Here is a 10,366-nt window from a genome sequence, read left to right on the forward strand (position 1 = left end):
TGGCCCTTTCACAGAAGAAATTTGCAGAAATTTTACATGAAGAAGTACAGATGTTGGATTCACTAGACAAAGACAAATCAACTGTCTTACATATGCTCAAGGAGCTAAAGGAGAACAGAAGAGTTATTCATGAGCAAATAGTGAAAATTAATGAGGAGAAAGAAGTTACAAACAAGAGCTAAACAGAAATTCTCAGCCAGAAAAGTACAATAACTGAAATAAAAATTCACTAAAGGGTTTCAATGGAAAATATAAGCAGAAGAAATAAAGAATCAGAGAACTTGAAGATAGGCTAATTGAAACTTATGCAGCCTGAGGTACAGAAGGAGAAAGAATAAAGAAAAATGAATGAAGACTAAGAGGTCTGTGGAACACAATCAAGCATGCCAATATACTCACAATTCCAGAATTAAAGGAGAGAAAGGAGCAGAAAGAATATTTGTAGATGTACTGACGGCTAAATCTTATGAAAGAAAGAAAACTACACATTTCCCAAATCTTATGAAAAAATAAAACTACACATTCAAGAAACTCGATGAAATTCAATAAAAAAAACACAGAGATCCTTGACAAGATACATCACAACCAAATTACTAGAAGCCAAAAATAAAGAGACAATCTTGAAAGCAGCAGGAGAGAAGTGACTCCTCATGTACAAGTGATCCTTAGCAAGGAAAACAGCCAATTTCTCATCAAAAACCATGGAGACCAGACACAAATGGGGTGACATTTTTGAAGTCAAGGAAAACAAAATGTCAGTGAAGAATTCCATATCCAGCAAACCTTTGCTTCAAATATGGAAAAATTCAGACTTTTCCAGATAAATAAAATCTGAGGGAATTAATTGCTAATATACTTTCACTACAAGAAATTCTACAGGAAACCCTTTAGGCTGAAATGAAAGGAAACTAGACATTAACCCAAAGGCATATGAGAAAATGAAAAACCTCCATAAAGGAACTGCATAGGCAAATGTAAAAGTCAGTATTATTGTATTTTTGTTTTGTGTCTGCATTTTAAAATTTCCTCTGTGATTTAAAAATAGCACATGAAATAATAATTACAAACTGTGTTTATTGGCACACAATATATAAGGATGTAATTTGTGACAATAACAACATAAATGGGAATGGAGCTTTATAGGAGTAGACTTTTTATATGCTATTGAATCTAAGTTGGTATAAATTCAAATTATATTGTTATAACTTACTAATGTAAATTAAAATACTAGAGAAACCACTAAGAAAATATCTAAAATTTATATGCAAATTTAAGTAAGAGTGGTATACTACAAAAGAGAAATTAAACACAGAAAAAGCAATAATGAAGAAAATTAGTAATAAAAAGGTATAAGCCATAGAAAACAAATCATAAAATGGCAGAAGTAAGTGCTTTCTTATCTGTAATTACTATGAAAGTAAATAAATTAAGCATTACAATCAAAAGGCAAATATTAGCAGAATGGATTTTAAAAACCGTAGTTTAATTACATGTTATCTACAAGAAATTCACATTAGATGCAAATAAACCAATAGGTTAAAAGTGAAAGGGTAGAAAAAAGATATTTCATACAAATGTTAACTAAATGACAGCTGGGATGGCTATGCTAATATATAATACAGGGTTTAAGTAAAATAGCTGCTAAAAGTGACAGAGAAGAACACTAATATTGGTAAAGGGTCCTTTCATCAAGAAGATATAACAATTGTAAACATATATGTAACACAGAAAAGAGTCTAAAAAAGACACTGGCAGAATTGAGGGGGAAGTAGACAGTTTCACAATAATACCTGGAGACCTCAATATCTCACTTTCAGTGGTAAATAGAACATATAGACAGAAGATACATGAGAAAATAGAGAACATGGAACAACACTATAACTATCTCAGCCTCATATATAGAACACTCTACACAACAGCAAACTACACATTCCTTTCAAATGCACATGGAACATTCCCCGGGATAGACTATACATAAGGCCAAAAACTCAGTTACAATAAATTTTTTAAAATTGGAATTATACACAATTTCCCTCCAAAAACAATGGAATGAGCCAGATCACTGCTAGAAATAAACTGGAAAATTCACAAGCACAGGAATGCCTCAGAGATATCGGGGACTCTGTTCCAGACCACCACAATAAAGTGAGTCACGTAAGTTTTTTTGGTCTCCCAGTGCATGTAAAAGTCATGTTTGTATTATACTGTAGACTATTACGTGTACAGTAGCATTATGTCTTTTAAAAAGTACATGTTTTAATTTAAAAGTACTTTGTTGCTAAAAATGTTAATGATCATCTGAGCCTTCAGCAAGTCATAATCTCTTTGCCTGCGGAGGGTCTTGCCTTGATGTTGGTGGCTGCTGACTGATCAAGTTGGTGGTTGCTAAAGGCTAGGGTGGCTATGGCAATTTCTTAAAATAAAAAACAATGAAGTTTACTGCATCAATTGGCTCTTCCCTTCATGAAAGATTTCTCTGTAGCTGTGATGCTGTTTAAGAGCATTTTACCCGCAGTAGGACTTCTTTCAAAATTGGAACAAGTCCTCTCAAACCCTACCAGTGCTTTATTAACTAAGTTTATGAAATGTTCTAAATCCTTTGTTGCTGTTTCAATAGTGTTCACAGAATCTTCATCAGGAGTAGTTTCCATCTTAAGAAACCATCTTCTTTGCTCATCCATGAGAAGCAGATTCTCATCCATTTAAGTTTTCCCATGATATTTCAGCAATTCAGTGACATCTTCAGGCTCCACTTCTAATTCTAGCTGCCTTGTTATTTATACCACATCTGCAACTACTTCTTCCACTGAAGTCTCGAACCCCTCAAAGTCATTCATTAGGGTTGTAATAAACTTCTTTCAAACTCCTGTTAGTGTTAATATTTTGACCTCTTTCCACAAATGTTCTTAATGGCATCCAGGATGGTAAATCTTTCCAGAAAGTTTTCAATTTACTTTGCCCAGATCCATCAGAGGAATCACTACTCATGGCAGCTATTGCCTTACAAAACATACTTCTTAAATAATAAAACTTGAAAGTTGAACTTACTCCTTGATCGATGGACTTCAGATTGGATGTATATTAGCAGGCATGAAAACAGTGTTAATCTCCTTGTACATTTCATCAGAGTTCTTGGGTGATAAGGTGTATTGTCAATGAGCAGCAATATTTTAAAATAATTTTATTTTTCTGAGAAGTAGTTCTCAACAGTGAGAGTAAAATATTCATTAAACCATGCTATAAACAGATGTGCTATCATTCATGCTTGTTGTTTCATTTATAGAACACAAACAAAGTAGATTTGGTGTAATTCTTAAGGGTCTTAGGATTTTGGAAATGGCAAATGAACAATGACATCGACTTAAAGTCATCAGCTACCATTAGACCCTAACAAGATATTCAGCCTATCCTTTGAAGCTTTGAAGCCAGGCATTGATTTCTCCTCTCTAGCTGTGAAAGTCCTAGATGCCATCTTCTTTCAATAGAAGGCTATTTTTTCTACACTGAAAACCTGTGATTTAGTGTAGCCACTTTCATCAATGATTTTAGCTAGATCTTCTGTATAACTTGCTGCTGCTTCTCCACTAGCACTTCCTGCTTCACCTTGTACTTTTGGGTTATGGAAATGGATTCTTCCCTTAACCCTCGTGAGTCAACCTCTGCCAGCTCCAAACTTTTCTTCTGCAGCATCCTTACCTCTCTCAGCCTTCATAGAATTGACACATTAGGGCCTTGCTCTGGATTAAGCTTTGGCTTAAGGGAATATTGTGGCTGATTTGATCTTCTATCTAGATTACTAAAACTTTCTTCATATCAGCAGTAAGGCTGTTTTGCTTTCTTACCGTTTGTGTGTTCACCGGAGTAGCGCTTTTAATGTCCTTCAATAACTTTTTCTTTACATTCACAACTTGGCTAACTGGCACAAGAGGCCTAACTTTTGACCTGTTTCAGCTTTTGACATGCCTTCTTCATTAAGCTTTATTATTTCTAGCTTTTGATTTAAATTGAGAAACATATGACTCTTCCTTTCACTTGAATACATAGAGGTCATTGCAGTGGTATTAATTGGCCTAATTGCAATATTATTGTGTCTCAAGAAATAGGGCAGCCAAGGAGAAGAAGAGAGATGGAGGAATGGCTAGTTGGTGGAGCAGTCAGAGTGCACACATTTACTAATCAGGTTTGTCATTTTATAAGGGCACGGTTTATGGCACCCCAAAACAATTACAATAGTAACATCAGAGATCACTGATTATATATATTATGATAATAATGAAAAAGTTTGAAATATTGCAAGAATTACCAAAGTGAAACACAGAGACAGGAAGTAAGCATATGATCTTGGAAAAATGGTGCCTGTAGACTTGCTCAATAGAGGGTTGCCACAAACCTTCAACTTGTAAAAAAGAAAAAAAATGCAATATCTCTGAAGCATGATAAAGCAAAAAGCAATAAAACAAGAACATATGCATGTATGTGGAGTTCAAAAACACACTCTCAACCAATGGGTCAAAGACTAAATCACAAGGGAAATTACCGAATACCTTAAGATGAATGAAAATAAAAGCACAATATACTAAAGCTTATGTGATACAGTGAAAATAGTTCTGGGAGAGAAATTTATAGCTGTAAATGCCTACATTATAAAGAAGAAAGATCTCAAATCAATAACTTCACTTACCCTTGAAGAACTAAAAAAGAAGAGAAAAGTAAATTCAAAGCCAGTAGAAGAAAAGAATAATAAAGATTAGAGTGGAATTAATATAAATAGAGAAGAGAAAATCAGTAGAAAAAATCAACAAAAACAAAAGTTCACTTTTTGAATATGTAAAAAAATTGACAAACTTCTTAGCTAGACTAAGAAAAAAGAGAGAGAGTACTTAAATAGCAAAAAATGGAATTGAATTGGAGACTTTGTTACCAACCTTCAGCAACACAAATAATTATAAGAGAATATTATGAACAATTGTAGTCCAACAAGTTTAATAACCTACATGAAGTAGACAAACCCCTAGGAACATAAAAACTACCAAACTGACTCAAGAAGAAATAGAAAATCTGAAAAGACCTATAATGAATAAGGAGATTGAATCAATAATCAAAAGCCTTCCAACAAAAGGAGCTTAGGACCAGATGGCTTCACTAGCGAATTTTACCTAACATTTAAAGAAAAATTTAAATCAATCCTTCTCAAACTCTTCCAGAATATAGAATAAGAGGGAATACTTCGTAACTCATTTTAGGAGGCCAGTATTAACCTCATGTCACAAGCAGACAAAAACACTTCAAGAAAAAAAATTTAAGCCAATATCCATTATTATTATGTATGCAAAAATCCTCAACAAAATACTAGCAATCTAAATTCAATAAAATATTAATGGGATTATATACCATGAATAAGTGGAGTTATACCCAGAATGGATTTATACTCAATAGGCAAACATGGTTTAACATAAGAAAAACAGTAATATAACATACCATATTAATAGAATAAAGGGGAAAACACATAATAATCTCAATGGATATAGAAAAAGTATTTTTAAAGTTCACCATCCTTTCATGATTAAAAACACTCAGGAAAATAAGAATAGAAGGGAACATCCTCAAAATGCTAAAAGGCACTTATGGTATCCCCATAGCTTACTGGTGGTACTTGAAGGTGAAAGGTTGAAAACTTTTCTCCTAAGATCAGGAACAAGAAATATATTCTCGCTTCCACCACTACTTTCAGCATTATACCAAAGTTCCAGCCAGGGCGATTAGGCAAAGTAAAGAAGTAAAATTCTTCCAAAGTAGAAGAAAGAAGTAAAACTATCCCTATTTGCAGATGACATGATCCCATATATAGAAAACCTCAAAAACACACACAGCAAAGAACTACTAAAGCTATTAAACAAATTCAGCAAAGTTGGAGGGCACAAGAGCAACATGCAAAAATCAGTTGTATTTCTTTTTCCCAGCAATGAACAATCTGAAAAAGTAAATTAAGAAAATTTAACTAAAGAGGCAAAAGATCTATACAGCAAAAACTTAAAAACATTGCTGAAAGAAATTAAACACCTAAATAAATGAAAAGATATCTCTTTTGATGGATAGTAAGACATTATTAAGATGCCCATACTATCCAAAGCAATCTATAGATTCAATGGAATCTCTATTTAAATTCCAATGACTTTCTTTCCAGAAATGCAAAAGCCAATTTTCAAATTCATATAAAATTGAAGGGGTTCTATATTGCCAAAATAATCTAGAAAAAAGGAGAACAAATTTAGGGGACTTACACTTCCTGATTTCAAAACTACAAATCTACAGTAATCAAAACAGTGTCGTATTGGCATAAAAAGAGACATATAAGCCAATGGGCTAGAGTAGAGTGTCCAAACATAAACCCTCACATATATGGTCAATTGATTTTCAACAAGCATGCCAAGAACATCCAATGGGGAAAGAGTAATCTCTTTAACAGACTGGACGTGCACGTACAAAAGAATGAAGTTTGACCCTTATCTGACACCATATACAAAAATTAACTAAAAATTGGTCAATGACCTAAAACTATAAAACTCTTAGAAAAAATATAGTGACATTGAATTTGGAAATGAGTTCTGGATATGAAACCAAAAACATGGGCAATAAAAATAAATAAATTGGACATCATCAAAATGTTAAAAATCTTTGTACATTAAAGGACATTATCAAGAAAATGAAAATGAAAAATGACGTACAGAATGAGATAAAGTATTTGTAAATTACATTCCAGATAAGGGTTTAATATCTAGAATATATAAATAATTCTTATACCTCAACATCAACAACAAAAAACCCAACTCAATTAAAAAAATCAGCTAAGGAATTGAATAGAAAGTTCTCCAAATAAGATGTACAAATGCTCAACAAGCACATGAAAAGAACCTCAACATCACTGGTCTTTAGGTAAATGCAAACCCAAACCATAATGAGATATCGTGTCACACCCTGTAGGAAGGCTATAATGAAAAAATTTTTTTAAGGGAAAATAACAAGTGTTGGCCAAAATGTGGAGAAATTGCAACCTACTCATACTATTGTTGGAAATATAAAATGGTTCAGCCACTGTGGAAAACAGTTTGGCAGTTACTCAAAAAGTTAAACAGAATTACCATATGACTTAGTAATTATATTCCCAGATACATACTCATACTGGAAACAGAAGTTTAAATGAATTCCTATACATGAATGTTCATAGCAGCATCATTCACAATAACCAAAATGTGGAAATAACTCAGTGTCCTTCAATGGATGAACATATAAAGAACATGTGATAGGCAAGGCGCGCTGGCTCACGCCTGTAATCCCAGCAATTTGGGAGGCCAGGCAGGAGGATCACTTGAGACCAGGAGTTCACGACCAGACTAGCCAACATAGTGGGACCCCATCTCTACAAAAAATAAAATAAGATATAATTAGCCAGGTGTGATGGTGCATGCCCGTAGTCCCAGCTACTAGAAAGGCTGAGGCAGGAGGATCACTTGAGCTCAGGAGGTGGAGGCTGCAGTGAGCTGTGATCACACCACTGCACTCCAGCCTGGGTGATGGAGGGAGACCCCATCTCAAAAAAACCGAAAAACAAAAGCATGTAATATATCTATACAGTGGCATGTTATTCAGCTATAAAAAGGAAAACAAATACTAATAACATGCTACAATGTAGATGAATTTTGAAAACATGCTAGATGAAAGAAGCATTCACAGTAGGCCACATATTGCATAATTTCATTTATATGAAATATTCAGGATAGGTAAGTTCACTGAGACAGAAAGCTGATTAGTGGTTATTAGAGGCTGGGAGGTTGGGAAAATGGGAAGGACCTCTTCAATGAGCATGGAGTTTTATTTTTTGGTGATGAAAGTGTTTTTGGAACTAGATAGAGGTGATGGTAGCACAACATTGAAAATTTACTAAATGCTACTGAATGACCCACTTTAAAATGATTAATTTTATGTTACATGGAATTTTACTTGTATAAAAATAAAGAACAGTGAGAGAATAGGACAAGAGAGACTGGAGGCAGTGAATTCAGACAGTTTTTAAAGGAGTTTTGCTGTAGATGGGAGTGGAGAAATGAAGCTGTAGCTGGTAGAAGTGGAGTAAATAGTAGGTTTTGTTTTATTTTCAGATGGGAGAAAAAATATTTAAAATGACTCTTTGCTCATGAGAATTATGTATAAGAAAGCTGATGACAAAGGGGCAGGAGGAAAGAATAGCTGGGAAGACATCCTTGAGTAAGTGAGAGGGGGTGGTGCCTGTTCCAATATTTACCCTTCACAATATCTGAAAGGGGATTACAAAGTGAGACAACCTTAGGCAAGCAAAAAGATTAACCAAACTTAACCTGCACTGTATAACAAACCCAAAGAGATAAGTACCATGAAGTACATAAAATGTGTGAGTATAGCCCTGTTGTTCTGATGTTACTTGTTCCTGCTGCCTTGAGTACTGCTAAACTCTCAGTCCAATGCGGGTGGGGAAACAGCTGAAAAGGACCTTTGTTTCCCTTTCCTGGTTCCACAGGTTATAGGTCTACTTGTTGATCTCACACTGGTTGACATCTACCTCATGCTAGTCCACAACTGGACAGTTACTATCTTTCTTCTTTTAAATTTTTATTTGGTGTACAAAGAGTTAGCATGGTTGCTTTCATTGGGTGGATTCCTTGGATAATCCATTCAAAGAAGATCACTTAGTCCAACTTAATGAAACCCACATCCTTTGCACACTGATGGAGATACTGGCCACACATAAAAATAGGAACACTCACAAATGTGCGTGTCATCCTTGCATAGGGACCATATTAATCTTCTCTGAACAGTTCCAATTTTAGTATATGTATGGCCAAAGCCAGCACCGGTTACCATCTCTTAGTACAAACTGTGTTCTGTGTCTTATTTGAGTTATTTAAATTTAAGTCTTCAAAGTTCAGATGTCTTTAGTCCCAGCTATATAGAGTTTATCATGGAACTTCCATTACTATTGTTTTTCAGTTCTTGTAGCATTTTACACATCACGTTATATGTACAACTCTAGAGATGGGACTTTATCTGAATATGAATGCCCTCTGCAGATGCCTTTTGCAAAACACTGCTGTCACTGAATTATTTCCACAGAATGTTTCCTCAGCCAGATTGGGAAGTTGTGTGTGTGTCTGTGGGGTGAGGGCGGGGTCCAGTTCTCATCCTTTCTGGGGTTACCAGGGTGTCACCCACCAGGTTCAGTGCCATCTTGAAGATTCCCCCTGCCTTCAGTGTCTCAGATGTTCTTTCACCGTGTCTGTTTCCCGTATCTCTCTAACACATGCCTCTTGACTATGAAAATTAAGTTAGAAAACTCTCTATTTAGAGTTTCATGAGAATTTACTGGGTTTATGCCTTTACATGGGGGTTTTACCTGCAGACTCGCAGAAGAGCTTGTCCTGGGGCAGACCACTCTTCATCATTTTCTAGGGATGATTCTGAGCATGATCTCTCCTCAGGAGCCAAAAGGTGCTTAGTTACTGCCTTCTTAGACATTGAGAGGCATTGGAATTTAATCAGCAATGAATGATTCCAAACTACTTACTGCGATGATGTCCACTGAAAACCACAATTACTATCTCTATGAAGTAATTTTTTTCTCCATTGTATATGTTATCGACTGGGTGGGTGCAATGACTCATGCCTGTAATCCCAGAACTTTGGGAGCCTGAGGTGGGTGGATCACTTGAGCCCAGGAGCTGAAGACCAGCCTGGTCAAAATGGTGAAACCCCATTTCTACAAAAAATACAAAAATTAGCCAGACATAGTGGCATGTGCCTGTGGTCTCAGCTACCCAGGAGGCTGAGATGGGAGGATCGCTTGAGTCCAGCAGGTTGAGACTTCAGTGAGCCGTGATTGCACCACTGTACTCCTGCCTGGGCAACAGAGTGAGACACCGTCTCAAAAAAATTACAATTAAAATTAATAAAAGTACATGTTATCGACATGGCAATAGAGGTAGCACAGAAAGTTGTTTTTTTTTTTTAACTGAAGAAGGTATACATCTTCACACAGAGAAAAAACTAAAATTGGAATGCATACATTTTTCCCCATTTTTCTTCTCAATTTTTTTAAAAATAGAGGCAGGGTCTCACTATGTTGCCCAGGCTGGAACTCCTGGGTTGAAGCTACCCTCCCACCCTGACCTCCCAAAATGTTGGGATCACAGGTTTGAGTCACCACGCCAGCTCTGGAATACATTCAATAATTTAGTATATTTCTGGAATTCAGTCTTCTTCATTGTATGGAAGCAAAAATATCTTATGTTTCTAAGTTTAACAAAGGTAAGATAATGACCAAATTCTAGTAAGAATC

At 35.3% G+C, this 10,366-nt stretch overlaps 1 non-coding gene across 1 annotated transcript; it reads right to left on the reverse strand.

Annotated features, from left to right (window-relative positions):
- Window positions 1–8,778: 8,778 nt before the first annotated feature.
- Window positions 8,779–8,883, reverse strand: LOC112206351 (U6 spliceosomal RNA). The gene has a single exon (XR_002940573.1). It is a non-coding gene; the product is annotated as a U6 spliceosomal RNA (small nuclear RNA).
- Between the last annotated feature and the right edge of the window lie 1,483 nt (window positions 8,884–10,366).

The sequence above is a fragment of the Pan troglodytes genome, chromosome 17 (assembly GCF_028858775.2).
Source record: "Pan troglodytes isolate AG18354 chromosome 17, NHGRI_mPanTro3-v2.0_pri, whole genome shotgun sequence".
Taxonomy (NCBI): domain Eukaryota; kingdom Metazoa; phylum Chordata; class Mammalia; order Primates; family Hominidae; genus Pan; species Pan troglodytes.